Genomic DNA, 25,726 nt, shown 5'->3' on the forward strand with positions numbered 1-25,726 from the left:
TTATCTGGGTTGTAGAGATCTTCTCTGTATAGTTCTTCTGTGTATTCTTGCCACCTCTTCTTAATATCCTCTGCTTCTGTTAGATCCATACCATTTCTGTCCTTTATCAAGCCCATATTTGCATGACATGTTCCCTTGGTATCTCTAATTTTATTGAAGAGATCTCGAGTCTTTCCCATTCTATTATTTTCCTCTATTTCTTTGCAGTGATCACTGAGGAAGACATTCTTATCTCTCCTTGCTATTCTTTGGAACTCTGCATTCAAATGGGTATATATCTTTCCTTTTCTCCTTTGCTTTTTTATTCTCTTCTTTTCACAGCTATTTGTAAGGCCTCCTCAGACAGCCATTTTGCTTTCTTGCATTTCTTTTCCATGGGGATGGTCTTGATCCCTGTCTCCTGTACAATGTCACAAACCTCTGACCATAGATCTTCAGGCACTCTATCAGATCTAGTCCCTTAAATCTATTTCTCACTTCCACTGTATAATCATTAGGGATTTGATTTAGATCATACCTGAATGGTCTAGTGGTTTTCCCTGCTGCTGCTGCTAAGTCACTTCAGTCATGTCCGACTCTGCAAGACCCAATGGACTGCAGCCTACCAGGTTCCTCCGTCCATGGGAGTTTCCAGGCAAGAACAGTGGAGTGGGCTGCATTTCCTTCTCCAATGCATGAAAGTGAAAAGTGATGTCGCTCAGTTGTATCCAACCCTTAGGAACCCCATGGACTGCAGCCTACCAGGCTCCTCAGTCCATGGGAGTTTCCAGACAAGAGTGCTGGAGTGGGTTGTCATTTCCTTCTCCAAGAGGTTTTCCCTACTTTCTTCAATTTAAGTCTGAATTTGGCAATAAGGAGATCATGATCTTAGCCACAGTTAGCTCCCGGTCTTATTTTTGCTGACTGTATAGAGCTTCTCCATCTTAGGCTGTAAAGCATATAATCAGTCTGATTTTGGTGTTGGCCATCTGGTGATGTCCATGAGTAGAGTCTTCTCATGTGTTGTTTGGAAGAGGGTGTTTGCTATGACCAGTGGAACTCTATTAGCCTTTGCCCTGCTTCATTCTTTCCTCCAAGGCCAATTTTGCCTGTTACTCCAGGTGTTCCTTGACTTGCTACTTTGCATTCCAGTCCCCTATAATGAAAAGGACATCTTTTTCGGGTGTTAGTTCTAGAAGATCTTGTATGTCTTCAAAGAACCGTTCAACTTCAGCTTCTTCAGCATTACTTGTCAGGGCACAGACTTGGATTACCGTGATACTGAATGGTTTGCCGTGGAAACGAACAGAGATTATTCTGTTTTTTCGAGACTGCATCCAAATACTGCATTTTGGATTCTCTTATTGACTATCACGGCTACTCCATTGCTTCTAAGGGATTCTTGCCCCACAGTAGTAGATATAATGGTCATCTGAGTTAAATTTACCCATTCCAGTCCATCTTAGTTCACTGATTTCTAAAATGTTGACTGAGTTCAACTCTTGCTATCTCCTGTTTGGTCACTTCCAATTTGCCTTGATTCATGCACCTAACATTCCAGGTTCCTATGCAATGTTGCTCTTTACAACATTGGACCTTGCTTCCATCACCAGTCACATCCACAACTGGGTGTTGGTTTTGCTTTGGCTCCGTCTCTTCATTCTTTCTGGACTTATTTCTCCACTGATCTCCAGTAGCATATTGGGCACCTACCAACCTGGGGATTTCATCTTTCAGTGTCCTATCTTTTTGCCTTTTCCTACTTTTCATGGGGTTCTCGAGGCAGGCATACTGAAGTGGTTTGCCATTCCCTTCTCCAGTGGACCATGTTTTGTCAGAACTCTCCATCATGACCCGTCTGTCTTGGGTGGCCCTACACGGCATGGCTCATAGTTTCATTGAGTTAGACAAGGCTGTGGTCCATGTGATCAGATTGGTTAGTTTTCAGTGATTGTGGTTTTCAGTCAGAAAACTAACCAATCTATGAAACTATAAGCCATGCCATGTAGGCTGCTCCATACTATTACAAATTGGACCTCAGTCTCCTATCCACAACAGAAAGAAGTTAGACAAAAATTATATCATTAAAACTGAAGAGTACTTGAACAAAATTCAGTTCTCAGGCATATTCTCTTAGGTTCTTACTGTCTTTCTAAAAATATCTTTGTTTGGTATAGACTTTGAGAATTTAACTCACTTCCAGACTGCCCCCAAGAGTTACTATTGCCCTTCATCCAGACCACTAAACCCTTCACTATTTTTTACCCTGGTCCTTGGGGAACATTTTATCTTTGGACATCTAAGCTAGAATTCATGGTATTGTATATTCCTTTTCAAATCAAAGAATACTGTCCATAGGAGCTACCAAGGGAATAAATGCTAAAATATTTAAACAGTTGCATCATGGCTTTTAATTGCCAATGAAGCATAAATTGACGCATAAGTTAATGATGTTCATATCTTACACAGCTGTCAAAGGACAAGAGCATACTAAGTATATACTTGGAGTAAATCTCTTTAAATGTTTATTTTCAGACTATTTTATATGTGGCTTGAGTGATACATAGAAGATATATAATTTGTTTCATTGCCATCTTTTTGACATCAACCCTGTTTTCAAGAATCATGACAAGAAATGAGTATTTCACAGAAATGAACAAAAGACTGTCTGTGATAGCTGAACATCCAGATGTAAAGAGGAAATGCCAGTGATGTAACAGTTTCCTTACAGAAAACCAAACATCTGGAGATTTGGAGAAAATGTCACAATTACCTAATATTTCATTTCTTATCTGGATATTTATTTTCATGTATCTGTAATCTAATTTGGCACAGTGTCAGTAAGTACGGGCAGGGTGAGAGGAGTGTTGGATTCTATGGAAAAAGTTGTTTTTACCCAAAGAACTATTTAAGATATTATTTTTAAGTTTTTTAGAAAGAGGTTTGGTCTTCTCAAAGGCTATTTTTTCTAATATAATGAGAAGCATAAGGTAAAATAAATCAACCCTGAATATTCATTGGAAAGGCTGTTGCTGAAGCTCCAATACTTTGGCCACCTGATGTGAAGAATCAACTCACTGGAGAAGACCCTGATGCTCGGAAAGACTGAAGGCAAGAAGAGAACGGGGTGACAGAGGATAAGATTTGTTGGATAGCGTCACCAACTCAATGAACATCAATATGAGCAAACTCAAATTCAAGAGGTAGTAGAGGATAGAGAGGAGAAGGCAATGGCACCCCACTCCAGCACTCTTGCCTGGAAAATCCCATGGACGGAGGAGCCTGGTGGGCTACAGTCCATGGGGTCGCTAAGAGTCGGACACGACTGAGCGACTTCACTTTCACTTTTCACTTTCATGCATTGGAGAAGGAAATGGCAACCCACTCCAGTGTTCTTGCCTGGAGAATCCCAGGGACGGGGGAGCCTGGTGGGCTGCCATCTATGGGGTCGCGCAGAGTTGGACACGACTGAAGCGACTTAGCAGCAGCAGAGGATAGAGAATCCTGATGTGCTTCAGTCCACAGGGTCGCAAAATAACATACAGACTTGGTGACTGAGCAACAATAACTAGGTCAGACTCAGCTGATGAACCTGGAGAGCTTCTCAGCGAGGCAAGAGACAAATGAACCCCACCCTGGAGACACAGATGCTGGCGGCAGGACATGGTGCTGGGAAGCGCTATTTCAGAATCCTCGTTCCAGTTCACTATTGTCAGGACACAGCCTCAGGCCCTAGCTGGTTGGCTTCTGTCCTGGGATGCCCCAGGCTAGGCAGTCAGCTGGGCAGGGATATGGCCCCACCCACCAGCAGGCCAGCTGCCACAGGAACCCCTAGGCACCCAGCCACCTGACCAAGCTCCACCTATCAGAGGGCTTAGGACTAAGCCCCACCTACCAGTGAGCAGGCCAAGCCCCAACACTTCTGGGGGCTCATCAGCTAGCTAGCTATCAGACATGTCCTGCCCACTATTGGAATGGTACTAGTCCTGGCTTTACCCCCAGGAGGTGGGCATTATCTTTGTGATCCCCTGGGCCCTAGTACTACCCACTCACTTGGTACCATCAGCCACTGGGCTAACACTAGCCCTTGGACCCAACCACAGATCTGGAGGCAGTTGCCTCATGACCCAGCCCTACCCACCTGCAGGCCAGTACCAGGACAAGAACTTCTGTAACCTTAAAGCCAGCTGTGCCAGGGCAGAGTCCCACCCATCAGCAGCCTCCACATAAGGAAGGCCTGCCAACCAACTGGGCTAGGAGCGAGCCAAGCCCCAAAGCACACTTACAGTAGTCAGCCTGCCACAACAGAAGGACCCACACAATCCACAGAGTGGGCATCTCTTCTAAAGCATTTAGCTCTGGTTACCTGACAACAGTGCACTTGCAGGACCCCATAGAACATTTCCAACATAAGGTCACTTCTGCAAGATCAGGAAATATAGCCAATTTACCAAATACACAGAAATAAAATACAGTGATTTAGGTAAAATGAGGCAACAGAGAAGCAAGTTCCAAATGAAGCAAGGAGTTAAAATCCAGAAGAACCAAGTGAATCAATCTACCAATAGAGACTTTAACAGTGTGTTACAAACTAACTTCTCAGGCTTTCCTCGTGGCTCAGTGGTAAAGAATCTGCCTGCCAGTGCAGGAGACATGGGTTCGATCCCTTGTCCAGGAAGATCCCACATGTTGTGGAACAACTAAGCCTGTGCACGACAACCGCTGAAGGCTGTGCGCTCTGAAGCCTGTGTTCTGCAAAAAGAGAAGCCACAGCAATGAGAAGCCTGTGCACCACAGCCAGAGAATGGCCCCTGCTCTCCACAGCTAGAGATAGCTCATGCAGCAACACACAACACACAGCCACCTGCCTGAAAAATATAACAATAACTAACTTCTCAGTCTTCGTTCATTCATTCTTCCAGGTTCTTTGAGATTCTTTATGATCATTACCTTAAAGTCTACATATAAACCTATGGTAACCACAAATCAAAAATCTTTAATAGGAGCACACACACACACACGAAAGAAATTCAAGCATAATATTAACAATAGTTATCAAATCACAAGGAAAGGGATCAAAAGAAGAAAGGAACATAAAGAACAACAAAAACAACCTCAAAGCAACCAAATGTTAGTAAGTATACATCTATTAATAATTATGTTAAATTTAAATGGACCAAATGCTCCAGTCAGAAGACAGAGTGGCTGAATGGATTAAAACAAACAAAAAAACCACCCATACATATGCTGCCTATAAGAGACTCATGTCAGACCTAAAGACACAAAGATGAAAAGTGAGGGGATGGAAAAATGTATTTGATGTAAATGGTAAGGAAAAGAAAGCTCGGGTAGCAATACTCATACTAGATAAAACAGACTTTGAAACAAACACTGTAACAACAGATAAACAAGAGCATTACATAATGATAAAGGAACAATTAACAAGAAGATACAATAATTATAAATATATATGCACCCAACTTAGAAGCACCTAAATTAAGAAAGCAAATATTAAGAGAAATGAAGGGAGAAATGGACAAAAGCACAGTAATATTAGGGGACTTTAACACCCTATATATATCCATGGAGAGAATATCCAGGCAGAAAATCAATAAGAAAACACTGGCCTTAAAGGACACATTAAACTAAATGAACTTAATGCATAAAAAACATTCCACCTAAAAACAGCAGAATATACTTTTTTTTTCAACTGTGTATGTAACATTCTCCAGAACAGATCATATTATGTTACAAAACAAGTCTAAATTATCTCAAGAATTACATCCCATCAAGCATCTTTTTCAACCACAAAGATGAGACTAGAAATAAAGACAAAACTGTAAAGAACACAAACAAAAGGAGGCTAAGCAATATGCTATCATACAACCAGTAGATAATTGAAGTCAAAGAGGAAATAAAATATTTGGAGAAAAATGAAAATGAAAACACAGCAATACAAAATCTATAGGACGCAATACAAGTAGTTTTAAGAGGAAAGTTTATAGTGACAAAAGCCTAACTCCTGAAACAAGAAAAACCACAAATAAACAAACTAAACTTGTACCTAAATGAACTAGAGAAAGAAAAAAGCAGCAGTTGGAAAGAAGTCATAACGATGAGAGCAGAAATAAGTGAAATACATACTGAAAAAAAGAGGAAAAAAGAAAAAAACATAATGAAATTAAGAGCTCGTTCTTTGAAAAGATACCAAATTCATACATGTTTCACCAGGACTGTCAAAAAAGAGAGGTCCTAAATCAGTAAAATCAGAAATGAAAAAGGAGAAGTTAAAACGGACATCACAAAAATTCAACAGATAATAAGAAATTACTAGTTATACAATAACAAGAGGACAGCCTATAAGAAATGAACACATTCCTAGAAATTTGCAATTTCCCAAGGCTACAACAGTCTGAACCATGAACTTCCAGATGGTTCAGCTGGATTTAGAAAAGGTAGAAGAACCAGAGATCAAATTGCCAACATCTGTTGGATCATAGAGAAAGCAAGAGAGTCCAGAAAAACATCTACTTCTGCCTTATTGAGTATGCCAAAGCCTTTGACTGTGTGGACCACAACAAACTGTGGAAAATTCTGAAAGAGATGGGAATACCAGACCACCTGACCTGCCTCTTGAGAAATCTGTATGCAGGTCAGGAAGTAACAGTTAGAACTGGACATGGAACAACAGACTGGTTCCAAATAGGAAATATTGTCACCCTGCTTATTTAACTTATATGCAGAGTACATCATGAGAAACGCTGGGCTGGAAGAAACACAAGCTGGAATCAAGATTGCCAGGAGAATATCAATAACCTCAGATATGCAGATGATAGCATCCTTATGGCAGAAAGCAAAAAAGAACTAAAGAGCCTCTTGTTGAAAGTGAAAGAAGAGAGTGAAAAAGTTGGCTTAAAACTCAACATTCAGAAAACTAAGATCATGGCATCTGGTCCCATCACTTCATGGCAAATAGATGGGGAAACAACAGAAACATTGACCGACTACTTTTTGGGCTTCAAAATTACTGCAGGTGGTGCTTGTAGCCATGAAATTAAAAGATGCTTGCTCCTTGGAAGAAAAGTTTTGACCAACCTAGACAGCATATTAAAAAGCAGAGACATTAGTTTGCCAACAAAGGTCCATCTAGTCAAAGCTTTGGTTTTTCCAGTAGTCACGTACTGATGTGAGAGTTGGACTATAAAGAAAGCTGAGTGAGTGCCTAAGAACTGATGCTTTTGAATTGTGGTGTTGCAGAAAACTGTTGAGAGTCCCTTGGACAGCAAGAAGATCCAACTAGTCCATCCTAAAGGAAATCAGTCCTGAATATTCATTGGAAGGACTGATGCTGAAGCTGAAACTCCAATCCTTTGGCCACTTGATGGGAAGAACTGACTCATTGGAAAAGACCCTGATGCTGAGAAAGATTGACGGCAGGAGGAGAAGGGGACGACAGAGGATGAGATGGCTGGATGGCATCACCGATTCAATGGACTTGACTTTGGGTAAACTCTGGGAGTTGGAGATGAACAGGCTGGCCTGGCTTGCTGCAGTTCATGTGGTCACATAGAGTCGGACACGACAGAGCAACTCAACTGAACTGAAGACTGAACCAGACAGAATTAGTAAATATGAACAGCTCAATTATCAGTAATAAAATAGAATCCGTAATTTAAAAATTCTCACCCAAAAAAAAAAATAAAAATAAAAATAAAATAAAAATAATAAAAATTCTCAGCAAGCAGAAATCCAGGACCAGATAGCACATAAATTTTACCAAACATTTACATAAGAGTTAACATCTGTCTTCTCAAAACTATTCCAAAAAGTTACAGAGGAGGGAAGCCTTCTGAAATCATCCTATGAGGCCAGCATCACCCTGATACTAAAACCAAAGATATCACAAAAACAAAAAAGTACAGGTCAGTATCACTGATGCAGATAGATGCAAAAATCCTCAACAAAATAGTAGCCAATCAAATTCAGCAATATATTTAAAGGCTCACACATCATGGTCAAGTGGCATTTATCCCAAGGATGAAAAGATTTTTCAATATCCACAAATCAATGTGAAACATCACATTAACAAATTAAAGAATAAAATCATATGATCATCTCAATAGATGCAGAAAAAGCTTTTCAAAGAATTCAGTATCCACTTATGATAAACATGTCAAGGAAGTGGGTATAGAGGGAACATATATCAATAAAGGCCTTATATGATGGTCCCCACAGTTTCATACTCAATAATGAAAAGCTGAAATACGAAGAAAAAGACAAGGATGTCTACTCTTTGCCACGTTTTGTTAAACCTAGTACTGGAAATTCTAATCTCTTCAGTCCGTTCTGCAGCCACTCTATCAGATTCAGTCTGATAGAGTGAAAAACAGATTCAAAGGATTAGAGCTGATAGACAGAGTGCCTGAAAAACTATGGACAGAGGTTCCTAACATTGTATAGGAGGTGGTGATCAAGACCATCCCCAAGAAAAAGAAATGCAAAAAAAGCAAAATGATTATCTGAGGAGGCCTTATAAATAGCTGAGAAAAGAAGAGAATTGAAGGGCAAAGGCAAAAAGGACAGATATACCCATCTGAATGCAGAGTTCTAAAGAACAGCAAGGAGAGATAAGAAATTAATCTTAAGTGAATAACACAAAGAAACAGAGGAAAACAATAGGATAGTAAAGACTAGAGGTCTCTTCAAGAAAATTAGAGATGCCGAGGAAACATTTCATGCAAAGATGGGCACAATAAAGGACAGAAATGGTATGGACCTAACAGAAGCAGAAGATATTAAGAAGAGGTGGCAAGAATACACAGAAGAACTGTACAAAAAAGGTCTTAATGACCCAGATAACCATATGGTGTGCTCACTGACCTAGAGCCAAAGGAACGAGAAAAGCCAAGTGAGCCTAAGGAAACATTACTACAAACAAAATTGGTGGAGGTACTGGGATGTCTGTTGAGCTATTTGAAATCCTAAAAGATGATGCTGTTAAAGTGCTGCACTCAACATGCCAGAAAATTTGGAAAAGTCAACAGTGGCCACAGGACTGGAAAAGATCAAATTTCATTCCAATCCCAAAGAAAGGCAATGCCAAAGAATGTTCAAACTATTGCACAGTTGTAGGCATTTTACACGCTAGCAGGGTAATGCTCAAAATACTTCAAGCTAGGCCTCAACAATGCATGAACCCAAAACTTCCAGATGTTCAAGCTGGATTAAGAAAAGATAGAGGTACCAGAGATCAAAGAAAGGCAATGCCAAAGAATGCTCAAACTACCGCACAATTGCACTCATCTCACACGCTAGTATAGTAATGCTCAAAATTCTCAAAGCCAGGCTTCAGCAATATGTGAACTGTGAACTTCCAGATGTTCAAGCTGGTTTTAGAAAAGGCAGAGGAACCAGAGATCAAATTGCCAACATCCGCTGGATCATCGAAAAAGCGAGAGAGTTCCAGAAAAACATCTATTTCTGCTTTATTGACTATGCCAAAGCCTTTGACTGTGTGGATCACAATAAACTGTGGAAAATTCTAAAAGAGATGGGAATACCAGACCACCTGACCTGACTCTTGAGAAACCTATATGCAGGCCAGGAAGCAACAGTTAGAACTGGACATGGAACAACAGACTGGTTCCAAATAGGAAAAGGAGTACGTCAAGGCTGTATATTGTCACCCTGCTTATTTAACTTCTATGCAGAGTACATCATGAGAAACACTGGACTGGAAGAAACACAAGCTGGAATCAAGATTGCCAGGAGAAATATCAATAACTTCAGATACGCAGCTGACACCACCCTTATGGCAGAAAGTAAAGAGGAACGAAAAAGCCTCTTGATGAAAGTGAAAGTGGAGAGTGAAAAAGTTGGCTTAAAGCTCAACATTCAGAAAACTAAGATCATGGCATCTGGTCCCATCACTTCATGGGAAATAGATGGGGAAACAGTAGAAAACAGTGTCAACTTTATTTTTGGGGGCTCCAAAATCACTGCAGATGGTGATTGCAGCCATGAAATTAAAAGACACTTACTCCTTGGAAGGAAAGTTATGACCAACCTAGACAGCATATTCAAAAGCAGAGACATTACTTTGCCAAAAAAGATCCGTCTAGTCAAGGCTATGGTTTTTCCTGTGGTCATGTATGGATGTGAGAGTTGGACTGTGAAGAAAGCTGAGTGCCGAAGAATTGATGCTTTTGAACTGTGGTGTTGGAGAAGACTCTTGAGAGTCCCTTGGACTGCAAGCAGATCCAACCAGTCCATTCTGAAGGAGATCAGTCCTGGATGTTCTTTGGAAGGACTGATGCTGAGACTGAAACTCCAATACTTCGGCCACCTCATGTAAAGAGTTGACTCATTGGAAAAGACCCTGATGCTGGGAGGGATTGGGGGCAGGAGGAGAAGGGGACGACAGAGGATAAGATGAGTGAGTGGCATCACTGACTCGATGCACATGAGTTTGAGTGAACTCCGGGAGATGGTGATGGACAGTGAGGCCTGGCGTGCTGCAATTTATGGAATTGCAAAGAGTCAGACACGACCGAGCGACTGAACTGAACTGAACGGTACTTTTCAGGTCTATCTACTATTTCCTCTACTTTTCTGTATTCATTCTATTAATTTTTGAGACTTTGAGATAGACACTCCAACTAAAAATTTATCTACTTAAAAGGTAACTGTAATATACAGTGGAACTATATGTAACGTTTGGAGAAGGAAATGGCAGCCCACTCCAGTACTCTTGCCTGGAAAATCCCATGGGTGGAGGAGCCTGGAAGGCTGCAGTCCATGGGGTCACTAAGAGTCAGACACAACTGAGCAACTTCACTTTCATGCATTGGAGAAGGAAATGGCAACCCACTCCAGTGTTCTTGCCTAGAGAATCCGAGGGACGGGGAAGCCTGGCGGGCTTCTGTCTATGGGGTCACACAGAGTCAGACATGACTGAAGTGACTTAGCAGCAGCAGCAGCATATGTAACTTTATTCTGTATTTTCCAAGTCTCCTGTAAATGTGTTATCATGCTTCTATAATTTAAAAAATAAAAAGCAAAGATGGGGAAAAACAGGAATCACAGAAAAGAAACCAGTGCTTACCAGTGAGGAGAGGGAGAGGGGGAGGGGCAGGATAGGGGTATGCGGTTAAGAAGTATGAATTATTATACTTCTCGTGGTACTAAATAAGCTACAAGGATATACTGTATACACAGGGACTGTAGCCAACATTTTATAACACTATAAATGGAATATAACTTTTAAAAATTAGGAATCAGTATGATGTATATCTGAAACATATGATATATATCAACTATACCTCAATAAACAAAAAAGAAACAGTTGACTAGTATTGTATTATAACCCAATTTAGAAAGTAAATAGACAAGAATCCATACTGATACAAACGACTGAATAAATAAACAGGGGAAAAAGGCAATCTCACATATAGAAGTACTCCAAATAATTTATGTACATATTGCCCCTTCAGAGAGATGGAACATAACTTCACACTCATAAGTGTAGGTTGTATTAGTGATGTCCATGTGGAGGCTAACAGAAAGGAAAAGAGAGTAACTTCACATTGGAGAACGCTGACAAACACACAGGTGATAAGGACTGATAGCCTTTACCTTGGATACGATGGAATGAGAATGGTACTTTACCTCTGATGCTCTCCTCCCCGAAACCCATGATCTTAATCTCATCATGAGAAAAACAATCCCAGTTAAGGCACATTCTACAAAATGCATTTCCCATACTCCTCAAAACAGTCAAGGTCATCACAAACAAAGCAAGTCTGAGAAACCGTCACAGCGAAGAACCACCACCTAAGGAAACATGACAACTGAATGTCACATTCTGTTTACTTGGATAGGATCCTGGGACACAAATAGAATGTTAGGTGAAAATTAAAGATATCAGGATGAAGTATGGGCTTAGTTAATAATAATGTATCAATATTAGTTTATTAGGTGTGACAAATTTATTGTACTAATGTTAAGATCTTAACAGAGGAAATAGTACTAAGCATTTGAGAACTCCCTGTATTACCTTGCTACCTTTTCTAGAAACCTAAACTCTTATAAAATTTTTTTTAATCTCTTGTTCTAAGAGGGGTAGCATATTTTCACACTCTGGGAAGAGATGTCATTTAATAAACTGCTGAATGAATTGCAGTTTGATGGTCCTGTGGTAACAATACACCAGCAGTAAATCAATCGGAAAACACAAGGATCATCAGAATGGGCTACCTGTAAATGAATTCTAAATCTGCCAGCGTAATCAGCACAGTCACTGCATGCAGCCAATTAAACAACCATGTAACAAGGAGAGCTATAGGGAATGTGGTAAGATTTGGCTTGTGCATTCTTCCACTGGAGCTGCCATGACAAAATACCACAGGCTAGGTAGCTTAAAGAACAGAAACTTATGTTCACAGCTTTGGAGGCTCGAAGTCCAAGAACAGGATGGCAGCGTGATCTATGTCAGTGAGAGCCCTCTTCTGGGCTTATAGACAACCACCTGCTGTGTGCCTACATAGCCTTTCTTCAGTGTCTGTACTTGCAGAGAGAGAGCAAGAGATCTCTCTCTCTTCATTTTCCTATAAGGCCATCAGTTCAACTGAATTAGGGCCCCATCCTTAGGATCTCATTTAACCTTAATTACATCCAAAAGTACTTCATCATAACAGCTACGTCAGGGCTTAAAACTTCAATTTCCAAATGTGGACAAAATTTAGTCCACAGCAGCCTGTCCCATGTGTGTGTTGGGGGAAGGGGATCTGAGAAAGCATTTAATATTGCTAAAAATATTAATAGTAGGACTTTCTAGGATAGACAAAAATGTTAAAATTGTAAGAGGTTTACAATTCCAACTGGAAAGGTTTTCATTCAAGTAGCAGACTCATGTAATGCTGTAACTCAGGGTATCAATAGAGTGGCTTGAGTTATTTGTCATCAATAACAAGCTCTGGTCCAAAGCCAATGCATGGTTTTTTTCTTGAAGCTCTCTTTATTTTCACAGGAAATCTCTTCACCTCTGAGCTTCAGTTTTCTTAAAATATTTAAGAGTATTTAAAGCTTTTCCTTCATAAACTTCAATGGGAAAAATAAATGGGTAAACTATGAATGAGTGAATAGAACAATGATTCATGGATTGTCTTAGAATGAGCTTTTATATTTTTCCTTTGCAACATATATTTTAAAAATATTGTATTACAAATGACAGCCCAGATACTAGTAATGAGTTCTCTAATGTTTCAGAAAATAATATGCCCTGTCAAACTGGCAACACTAATTTATGTTATACGAGCAATGAATAGGAACTTGAATTTAAAAGTACCACTTACAGTAGCATCAAAATATAAAATATGTAGGAATATATCTGATGGAAGATGTATCAGACCTAAACACAGAACACTACATAAATTTGCTGCAATGAATTAAAGATTTCAATTAATGGAAAAACACCTGGATCAAAAGACTCAATATTTTTATGATATGTGTTCTCTCCAAAATTGACCTACAGATTCAATACAATCCCAATTAAAATCCCAGAAGGCATTTAAAAAAAAAAAAAAAAGGAAAGAAATTGACAAGCTGGAACTAAAATCAAAGAAAATGGAAAGGACGTGAAACAGTCATAGCAATTTTGTAAAAGTGAAAGTGAAAGTCGCACAGTTGTGTCTGAATCTTTGCTACCCCATAGACAATACAGTCCATGGAATTCTCCAGGCCAGAATACTGGAGTGGGTAGCCTTTCCCTTCTCCAGGGGCTCTCCTAAACCAGGAATCAAACCCAGGTTTCCTGCATTGCAGGTAGATTCTTTACGACCTGAGCCATAAGAAAAGCAATTTTTTTTTAAAGCATACAAGTAAAATGTATGCTGAAAAATTATACCATCATCTTCTCCTTGTTTTCCTGTGTGACCTTGAATGTTGAACTTTACACTCAAGAAAGTATAATTTCTGATTTCAAAAATTATTGGAAAGGAAAAGTAAATAAGATAATGTTGTTTTAGTATAAATATAGATAAATAGATAATGAAACAGAATAGAAAGTCCAGAAATAAATCAACACCATATACTGTCATTCAGTTCAGTCGCTCAGTCGTGTCTGACTCTTTGCGACCCCATGAATTGCAGCACGCCAGGCCTCCCTGTCCATCACCAACTCCCGGAGTTCACCCAGACTCATGTCCATCGAGTCTGTGATGTCATCCAGCCATCTCATCCTCTGTCGTCCCCTTCTCCTCCTGCCCCCAATCCCTCCCAGCATCAGAGGCTTTTTCAGTGAGTCAACTGTTCACAGGAGGTGGCCAAAGTATTGGAGTTTCAGCTTTAGCATCATTCCTTCCAAAGAAATCCCAGGGCTGATCTCCTTGCAGCCCACAGGACTCTCAAGAGTCTTCTCCAACACCACAGTTCAAAAGCATCAATTCTTTGGTGCTCAGCTTTCTTCACAGTCCAACTCTCACATCCATACATGACCACTGGAAAAACCATAGCCTTGACTAGACAGACCTTTGTTGGCAAAGTAATGTCTCTGCTTTTGAATATGCTGTCTAGGTTGGTCATAACTTTCCTTCCAAGGAGTAAGCGTCTTTTAATTTCATGGCTGCAGTCACCATCTGCAGTGATTTTGGAGCCCTCCAAAATAAAGTCTGACATTGTTTCCACTGTTTCCCCATTAGACTTTGACAAAGAGACCAAGGCAATTTAATGGGAGCAAAGTCTTTTCAACAAATGATGGTGGTGCAATTGGATAACTTCATACAAAAAAAACAAAACAAAACAAAACAAAACAGAAAAACCTGACACTGACTTACAATAAACAAAGAATTATCAATTTTATCATAGACCCTAACAGTAACTAAAAGAAAGTGAAAGCATTTGCTCTTCAAACGATATTGTTACAGGAATGAAAGGGCAAGTCACAGATTGGAAGAAAACATTACCAAAGCTGATTTCCAACTAAGAGCTTGTATGCAAAATAGAGAATTTTCCAGTATCAACAATAAGACAATGAACAACCCAATTAAAAAAAGGAAAGAACATTGGAATGAACATTTCACTAAAGAAGACGTACAGATGGCATATAAGCACATGAAAGGAGGCTGTTAAGAAAACGCAAATTAAAACCTCAATACACTATCACGACACACTCACTAGAATGGCTGAAACTACAAATTACCCATATCAAGTGTTAGTTAGGATATGGAACACTGGAACTCTATATACTACTGGTGGGAATACATACTAGTATGTTCACTTTTGAAAACAGTTCGGCAGTTTCTGAAAAATGTAAACATATGCTCACCATTTGACCCGGCCATATCCCTCTTAGGTATTCATGAGAGGATATGAAAACCTAAGCATAAAGACTTGTAGATAAACATACAGAGAAACCTTATTTGTAATGCCCCAGAATAATCTAAATGGCCACCAACAGGTGACTAGATCAGCAAATTGCAATATATCCTTTCAACGAAATACTGGACAATAAAAAGGGACTGCTAATGCACAAAGTGAGAGAATCTGAAAATAGTTATGCTGAGTGAAATAAGCAAGAGCCCCTTTGTCTTGGGATAAATAGGGTACACATGCATCATTCCATTATTGTAAAATTCTAGAAGATGCAAACTCATCCAAAGTGACAGAAAGCAGACCAGTGGTTGCTTGAGGATGGGGAATTACAAAGGTCAGAAGGAAAACTAGGAGGATGGTGGATATATTCACTGTCTTCTGTGTGATACATATGCTAGCATTCATAAAAATCATTTAAATATGTACAGTTTAATAGATGTCGATTTTACCTCAATAAAGCTGTAAACAAACAAAAACCCAACCTGTGTAGAGGGAAGACGGGGTAGCAGTTACCCTTCGTGAATGGGCAGTCACCAGGAGTCAGAGAGGCTCTGGGCTCCCAGCGATGCTCTGTGTTTCGATCTGGATGCTGATGGCACACACGTGTTCACCTTCTGAAATTCATTCAGCTGACACACATGATATGTATACTTTCCTAAATGTATGTTTTTCTTCCTTAAGCATTTTACATTAAAGTAAATATATAAAGTTCTGCCTTCTCCATGTAGATAGGATCAACCTGAAACTAACCAAGAAAACTAAAAAATGCAAGATGAATTACAGACAGGAACAGAGGGAGAATTAAAAAGCCCAGTCAGGTAATATTTAAATCATGCTTTACTGAAACGTAACACAGAAACTTCTCTCAAATTCAGTTCAGTTCAGTTGCTCAGTCGTGTCTGACTCTTTGCAACCCCATGGACTGGCAGCATGCCAGGCCTCCCTATCCATCACCAACTCCCAGAGTTCACCCAAATTCATGTCTATTGAGTCGGTGACCATCCAACCATCTCATCCTCTGTTGTCCCCTTCTCCCCTTGTCTTCGACCTTTCCCAGCATCAGAGTCTTTTCCAATGAGTCAGCTCTTCTCATCAGGTGGCCAGAGTATTGGAGTTTCAGCCTCAGCATCAGTCCTTCCCATGAACCATCTCTCAAATTCCTGAAGTATAAAAATCTTCCTCATTTTATCACTGAGTCTTTTTCAGAGACAAGCTTTTAATTCCTTATCTCAAGATATTAATTCTCAAAGTGAATTTTTCAAAAGTCTTTTTCAGCAGTATATTAAAGCACTATGTGTACAGATATATGGCAAAACCAATACAATATTGTAAAGTAATTAGCCTCCAATTAAAATAAATAAAACAAACAAATAAAGCACTATGTGATGAAAGGTGTTTCATAGGCAAAAATGATTAGGAAAGTTATGCTATACAAAATGAAACTTTTCTTCCATGCCATATTTATATATAAACTTTTACCATGTTAAAATGTGACATGAATTCCATATAGGAATATGCAGTATTTCTCACACTTAGATATTCACAGAGCTTCCTTTTGCAGACAGCATTCCAAAACACTAGTATTTCAATGAATATACACCGCAGTTCTAGAAATGCAAAACCAACTGTGGTTGTTTACTACTACAGTTAAAATGTGTGTTGTCAAATCAGAACATCTGGGTTTGAATTCTGCCTCTGCTGTTTTTTCTGTGTGATCTTGAATGCTGAGAAGTATACACATCATTTCTGTCAGCTAAACTAATTTAAGAAAGTGAACACATGTGTGCCACTAACATCCATTTCAAAACACAGCATTACTGGAAATTGAGAAGCTTCTCCTGATTTCAGGGACTACCCACGCTCACCAAGGGTGTCTTTCAAAAGGAGATGATAAAAATATGGTTGTTGTGTGTTTAAAAAATGACTCAACATATGTAAAACAGTGCCTGCTACATAGTAAACGTTCAAAAGTGTTAACGATTAATATTAAGAAGAGTGGCCTAAGCAAGGACCAAAGGTACAGATCATGTTCCATTACAAGTCTTGACTGGAACTTAGCGTGCATTTCATTTTTCATCAACCCACCAAAAATTTGGCAATAGAATTATGAGATGTAAATGTTCCTGCCATAAAAACAATGAAATGAATAATATGTGAAGACTATCTTAATTAATCTAACTGTGGCAATCATTTCTCAATATATGTATCAAATTACATTGTACGCCTTAAACTTGCATGATTTTACAAGTCCATCCTAAAGGAAATCAGTCCTGAATATCATTGGAAGGACTGGTGTTGAAGCTGAAACTCCAACACTTTGGCCACCTGAAGCGAAGAACTGACTCACTTGAAAATACTCTGATGCTGGGAAAGATTGAAGGTGGGAGGAAAAGAGGAAAACAGAGGATGAGACGGTTGGATGGCATCACCGACTCAACGGACATGAGTTTGAGTAAACTCCGGGAGTTGGTGATGGACAGGGAGGTCTGGTGTGCTGCAGTCCATGGGGTCACAAAGGGTCAGACACGACTGAGTGACTGAACTGAACGTGTCAATTACATCACAATAAAGCTAGGGAAAAAAAGAACAATTACCATCACATACACTCATTAAGGAAACTGACTTAAGTGTCTAGTCTTAAACCTCTAATCAAAATAATTACATGAAATGCTGTTATTTATAACCATATCCAATACACATGATAAGATTATGAATTCCTTGGGGTTAGAGACCACATTTGTCCATCATTCTCCTTTTTGAGGATTAGAGTTAAGCTTAATTACTCTAAGCATCTTAGAAACCCTGCAATGCCCAGCAGTCCTTTTAGCATGAGGAAATCCAGGCATTTCAGAGGAATTGTGTGGGGGATTTTTAGTCAGTGCTCTGTATCAACAGGACAAGGATACGTCAGCAGAAGATGGTACAAGATGTTTTTCACAGGATTTCACTTGGGTGTTGACGGCATCCTTAAATGAGGATTCTCTCATAGACCTTCACGTTCCTTCTTGTTGGTTACTCACGAAGTCATGTGCTACTCTTTTGTAGCCCCATGTGCTTTAGTCACCAGGATCCTGTATCAGTGGGATTTTCTAGACAATACTGGAGTGGGTTGCCATTTCCTTCTCTAGGGGAACTTCCTGACCCAGGGGTCAAACCCGCATCTCCTACATTGGCAGGCAGATTCTTTACCGTTGAGCCACAGGGAAGCCCGACTGACACATTAGAAAATAGTTACACCAAACAGGGTGAGGAGCTCAGGAAGATTAAAAATTTTATTAGTCAAATCTTAGATGAGAATTAAATGCTTCTCTGCTTGTTACTTTAATGATTTGATTTTCCTGAAGCTGATGTGTAGGAGAATAAGGGTTGTATGTTTATCCTCCACAGTGCCTAGCATGTACTTACACATAATAGCTGTTAATGAATATGTTTTTTGAGCATGTAGTGTGATCAGAGAGTAGAGTGACAGGTACAGAACTGATCTTCCCATTTCCCAATTCCAACTACATCAAAAGAAGCAAACAAAAAGTGGTAAATGTGTAAAACAGAAAGGATGAATTGCCAGGCAAAGCAGAGTTCATCTGCAAAAAGAAACATGCTTATAATTACAAGGACTAAAGCACAAGAGGGGATAAGATAATCTTTACCTTCCAGGATTTCTTCTAGGGTTAATCCATGCGAGGAAAGTGCTCTGAATCCAAGGGCATAAGGACCATTTAAATGCAGTCTAACCGTGGCTGCCTGCTGCATTGTGGAGCTGCTATTTTTAGCCCACATTCATGCTGCTTTGGGTCAGAACAGGGGACATCTGTGGTGAGAGGAATAAATTGCTTGCAGCAAGACAAGTTTTGATGAATAATTACTTGTGTTATAATGTGCCGTCAGGGCATCTCCACTCCACGGACTGAAAACTAAGACTTTCAGGAAGTAATCATGGGCAGGTCCTCGGTGGCTGTCTGTGGCTTCCAGCACTAATGATACTTGACAGTGCTGCCAGGATGATCTAGGACTAATTGATTTGCTGTGAACCCGACTAGAGGTTAGCCCCAAGGCTGATGTTACACAATGCAGTTATGTTTTCAAAGCACTTCATAATCATTCGTTTTAGTCCCGATGTTCCTGGGAAGTAAGTAAAAAATATTTTTCCATGTAATTTTAATGCTATCTCTTCAGTTTTACATTCCTAAACTCTAGATGTTCTACTAAGTGCAAAGACTTTTCACAAATTTAATTTTTCAAGAGCCGGAGTAAGTAAACCTTCTGTTTTTATTTACGTAACATTGACACAGCAGGTACCAGGTTTCTTTCTTCTTCTACTTTCCTATAGCCCAGTGGTGCCAGCAGCTGATGAGCCTTAACCATAAGTTACTTCACCTTTGACTCTGGATCCAGTTTTAGGGAAATCAATCACAATCATCTAATTTTCTATCATAATTTAGAGAAAAATATAAAGTATTCAATACTTGCTGTGTTCATAAATAAATAACTTTCTCTCCAGACAGCAAAAGACTCAAAGAAATAGCCTCAGAGCAAGAACAAAGCAAGAGTTCTGCCAGGAAAACCTGGCTTCAGGATAAAGCTCTTACCTAATGTGTGACTGTAAGACTCCCTGTTGAGACTTCAGGAATAACAAGGGTGCCTTATAGACCTTCTCAACGACTCAGAACAACTTCTAAAAACCTCAAGGATGTTGTCCCATGATACCTTGTTTCTCACCTAAGGTAGAGAGGATTCTCTCAGAGAACAACTTTTCTTACAGATTTATCCTCAATGAGATTCATAAGAAACTCACAAAGTCCACAAAAAATGACATCACTAGAAGCACTGTGGGTGCAAGCAAAAGGGTCAGAGTTCAAAATTAAAACACGTCTCAGAGAACCCAATCTTGTAAAGTAAGAGTGAGCTACCCTAGTTTAGCACAAACATGTACCATTTCTTACAGAAAAGGAAGAACTCAAAGGATGCAGCCCTGAAAGCATAGCTAAGGGAGTCAAAGGATCATTACCAAGGAGGATTACTGGGCCCTAATAAAAGGCCTGACATATGCCCACCTGTGATGCAAGTAATTAGCATAGGCAAATCAAAGTTAGAAAGTCTGGGTCAAGAAGATCCCCCTGGAGGAGGGCATGACAACCCACTCCAGTATTCTTGCCTGGAGAATCCCATGGACAGAGGAGCCTGGCAGGCTACAGTCTGTAGGGTCACAAAGAGTTGGACATGACTGAAGTGACTTAGCACATATGCACACTAGCTTATGTGCACAGGCCATAAACGCTCTGCTCAATTTAACAATATGACCTAGAATCTCAGATTGGAAGATTAGAAAGCTACTTCCATGTGGCCACGTCTCAAAAGCATGTTTAAATTAACATTTTACTGACTAAAGTACAAATTTGCACAGGCTTGGGTTCCCTTACCCTATTGCTCTCCACTCAGTGCCCTTTCCCAATAAAATCTCTTGCTTTGTCAGCACATGTGTCTCCTTGGACAATTCATTTCCGAGTGTTAGACAAGAGCCCAGTTTCGGGCCCTGGAAGGGGTCCCCCTTCCGGCAACAAATAGCGACTCTGGTGGGACTCTTCTTCACTGAGACTGACATCCTGACCACTTGGGGTACTCAGGTGCCAGCTTGCCTACCAATGGACCAGACCCAGTGGCCGCAACTGGGACCCTTTTGTCCCTGGTCTCCTCCTGACGCGGACAACTGGCCAGAGTGCCCCAACTGGTAAGGAACAAGAGACTTTATTGACCTCTCTCCCCTTCCCTCTCTCTTTCCTCTCCTTAACCCTTCCTATCCTTCCCTGTTTTTCTTGTCCCCCGGTCCTGGACGCAGGAATCCGGTCGAAGGGCCCTCAGCCTGAGCTGAGGATTGGAGACTGATCACCTCCTCTTGGCAGAGAACTCGAATTTTGGTTCTGGTCTGGTCTGATTTCTGGTAGGGCCGAGTTCCAGTCCTCCCTTCTCTGGAGGCCCAGGGAAATGTCCCATAACGCCTGGATATCTGTAGGTGGCAGGAGACATCTGTAAGGCCACCCCTTTAGCCACCCCTCTCCCACCTCCTTCCCCTTCTTCTTTCAACCTGGCATCCTTTCCTCCCCTGAAATCTTTGATGTTAGTACTTGGATCTGAAGTTCCCTGGTGGTGCAGAAGTTAAAGCATCTGCCCACAATGTGGGAGACCTGGGTTCGATCCCTGGGTTGGGAAGATCCCCTGGAGAAGGAAATGGCAAACCCACTCCAGTATTCTTGCCTGGAGAATCCCATGAACGGAGGGGCCTGGTGGGCTACAGTTCATGGGTTGCAAAGAGTCGGACACGACTGAGAGACTTCACTCTTCTATTCAGTAAAGTAGATTACCTATCATGTAAGAAAATAAACCCTCCATCACCCCTGCCTTGCTGCCATGGAACTCAAAACAATTTTAATTTGGGAAAACTTTTCAATTAGAAAAAAAAAGCTACTCATTTAATCACCATGATCTATAGTTTGCAGCTTTCCTTCTTTTCTACTTTAGGAATAGTAATTCACGACACCCCAACCCTTTTTCTCTCCCATCTCTGGCAGATGTCACTAGTTGACCACGGTGCTAGTTTCTACTAGTCCAGACATGGCCTCATGATTCTTCACAACATTGAGAAAGCTTTTGCCTGCCAAGCTGAATTGTCACAGACTGACCTCTATCTACCATTATTTTTGTATGATGTGTGTCTTGATTGATCTCCACATAAATTAAAATCCCAGAGAGGGAACAAACTATAGACAGATTCTGAAATTTCAGTTCTACTACTTGAGACAGTAAAGCATAGTTTTTGAGATCTAATAGTTTTGAGATCTTCTGCTCTAATCCCTTGAGCAGAAGACACTGATCTTTTAGTATCGTTCTGCCACTGAGTAGCTGTGTGACCTTGGGCAATTACTTAGCCCCTATGTATCCCAGAGTTCTCATATATAAAATAGGAAAACGTTATCTACTTCATATATTAGCCATAATTAACTGAAAAATACATAATGAAGATTCATAAAATATAAAGTATCTATGAAATACTTCAAATGACTGGCACCAAGTTGAGAACAAATGTATTATTCTAACTTCACTTTAGTTATTACTCCTAGCTCCGTGACTTTGGCAATTATATCAACCTTCTCCATGTTTGTGGGTTAGAAGATATTTGCCTAGTATACACATCAACATTTACTTATACACATGCACTTTAATACAACACCTGGGAATGCTAAAATAATGTTGACTGAAATAGAATGGAAACATCTCACGTATGCTGCATATTCCCCATATTGTGAACAGTAGGCCAAATATTTCAAATTTCCTGTACCTGTCGCAGTCAACAATCAGTGCACTATAATCAAATATTTTAGGGAATATTAGCATGCCTTTTCATTAAATGACCCACAGGACATAGCGGCATTCATTTTCTCTGGGCTTTTGGTGTTGACTCAGTGCTTCTTTCAAGGGCTGGCAAGGTGTATTGAACTGTTTATTCAATTCTGTAGCCCAATGCTATGTTTTTCTTATCTCCTTCTTTAACCAGATTTCTTCTTACAATCACTGGTTCTCTCACCATTTTTAACCTCCCTGATTCCAATTTTCTCAGTACTTCTCTCAACTTTTGCTCCAATCTCTTGCATGTCTTGCCACTTGTTACAATGGAACTCAGCACTGCTCCTTCCCTTCAGGTTAGACTTGTAAATCAGACAATGGGAATTATTATTATGTTTTGCCAATTTTCCACATTCCTCACAGACTGATTAATCATTTGTTGTGCACCTCTTGATTTATTCCAAATGACTGATTTTGCCAAAAATCTCATCTCCCCATAAATTTGCTATATTAGTTATAATATGTAACATATGTTATAACTAAAGAAGCATCTTAGGTTAAGATTTTTAAAAATATAATGCTGTTCACTACAAAAAGGAAAAAAACTCATAAAAGGAATTTCCCCTTGGATGCTATTCAGAAGTGTTTATTATAGAGATGCCAAAGTAAATCCCTCTTTCAACAGCATAATAAATTATCTTAAGAGAAAAACACTAATAATATCACACTGTTTCATATAGCAATTCTTAAAGTGTGGTTTCAGGACCTTCTAGAAATGCAAATTCTCAGGCCCCAACCCAGCTTTCTGAAGTTCTGGAGATGAGGTCCACCAATCTGTTTTGATAAAATTGTCAGATGTCACTGACCCACACTGAAGTTATAAATTAGGTCCTATCTGCATCTTGCTATCAAGTTTAATTATTTTCTTGACTGAACTATAACTTCTTATAGAGTTGAATACTTAACATTTTTTAAAACACAAGATTGTGGGTTCTTTTTTTCAACCTTGATTTCCACTCAAGGATCTAGATTCTTCTAAAAATGTTACATAGTATAGTAGCTATCGTAATCAAGACGAGGGTCTCATATTAACGAATTTTTCTAATTCTTAATAGAACACAGCAAACAGTTGAGACCTAACAATGAAAAGAATTACAATAGTTCTGAATAACTAATGGACTGATTCTTCTTCCATTTGTAATTACTTTTTCTCGTATGCAGTTTGGGGAAATTATTTGGGATGATTTAATTCACTTGTTATCTGCTGTTTGCATAGCTGGAGAGAGAAAACAAATGTCATTTGCAGCAGCAGGCTTGTCATCTCACACAGGTCATCTTCACAGGCTGTTTTCTTGATGGAATAACCAAGTTGTAACTCCTGCTTTGCAGTGTAAGAAATAAGAACTTGACCATATATCTTGAGATTATCCGTTTCTTGAAGAATGACCAGCTCTAATGAAACTCTTAAGAAAACTTGTATTAAATAGGATAGCAAATTATTAATTGATTCTGAAGAGATTTTTAAATTCATCATCACAATATTCAAATTTGCTCTACAAAGTACCATTTCTCTGGTAGCATTATCTTTTAGAAACCAAAATACTGATCAAAAATCCCCCTTGTCTTCTTCCTTAGATGGACTGATTGTTAAATGACTTCTGTTCCTTGCTAACTAATATCATCAGATAAGCACTGATTTTACAGAATGGAGTCTTCAAAAATCCTTAGACTATCTTACTTTAAAATAATAATGGGAAAGGATATATGCCCTTCTATAAAATCTCAGACTCTTTTAGAAATGACACCATGGAATCAAAATGCCTCATTTCCTACTCTTCAAAATAAGTCTGGATCAAGAAAGGTTCTGAATACAATAATATAAAAAAAAAACTTACTTTGTCAAATAAACCTGTTTTCTTAAATAAGTCTAGAAACTCACAAAATATATAACAAACCAAACCCTAATTCCTTTGTGCTTTGCAAGCAGCATAATTAAAGTAAGTAAATTTGTGGGTAATAATAGAGACACATTCATGTAAACTTTTTTTCCAATGGACGGACAAGTTAGTCAGTTACAGTATTGCTTAAATTTTAACACATCTAATTTCTTTCTGGGGAGCAAAATTCTATTGATTGCTTCCATAGCAATTTAAATCAAGACATATGGTTTTGCTTTCCTGAAAAACTAGTGAGGTATTTCTGAGACTTTTTAGTTACTAGGCTGAGCATTTTTTGAGTACTTACTGCCTGCAGAATAAAATATATTTTCAATAAAATAATTCTCAAAACTTACTGAGAAATGTATAGACCTTGGTCACCAAGGAGAAAACAAACACAGAAGTTCCTTGGACATGGTAGTATATTTCAACTAGCTTTGTCCAGAAAGACCAGTAGTGTTTACATATCCAAAGTTTGTGAGCTATTGCCAGTAGCCAACCTAGACTGTCTTGTACAAACCCATGCACTTAAAATGCTAACCAAGTCCAAAGATCATGTGCAAAAAAAGCAGGATTAGAAAGAAGTGTCAGGTAGGGCTTAGAGTATAGAGACGATTAAAGGTATCACTAAAAGGAAGGAAAAAAATATATTAATGGGAAAGAAAATCTCCATAGTCCTGGAGAGAAGAGGAACACATGATAAAGTTTTTAAATTTTATTGTTTTAGTGCCACAAACAGAAAAAAAAAATCTCTTTTGTACTGGCTTAATTACTTATACTACTTTTAACTATAGAAAAATGGCTCTCTCTCTCTCTCTCCTCCTTTAAATAAAGTAATACTTTTATTAGGTTTCAAATATGTGACTTCCATATTTAGGAAAGAAACCCGTTAAGTTCAACTCTGTCCAGATTATACCCCTGAATATATAATCTAGTAGTAGCTAATGAAAATAAATTTAAAATGTTGTTTAAAGGGTTATAAACGAATAAAACTGTAAGGAATATTTTGGTTTCAGACATTGCAAATTAAATATACAATTAGAGAGAGGTACACACAGAAATTTCTGATCCAATTATTTTAATCTAATATGACACGATGGACATGA

Source organism: Capricornis sumatraensis, chromosome 5, assembly GCF_032405125.1.
Source record: "Capricornis sumatraensis isolate serow.1 chromosome 5, serow.2, whole genome shotgun sequence".
NCBI classification, from domain to species: Eukaryota; Metazoa; Chordata; class Mammalia; order Artiodactyla; family Bovidae; genus Capricornis; species Capricornis sumatraensis.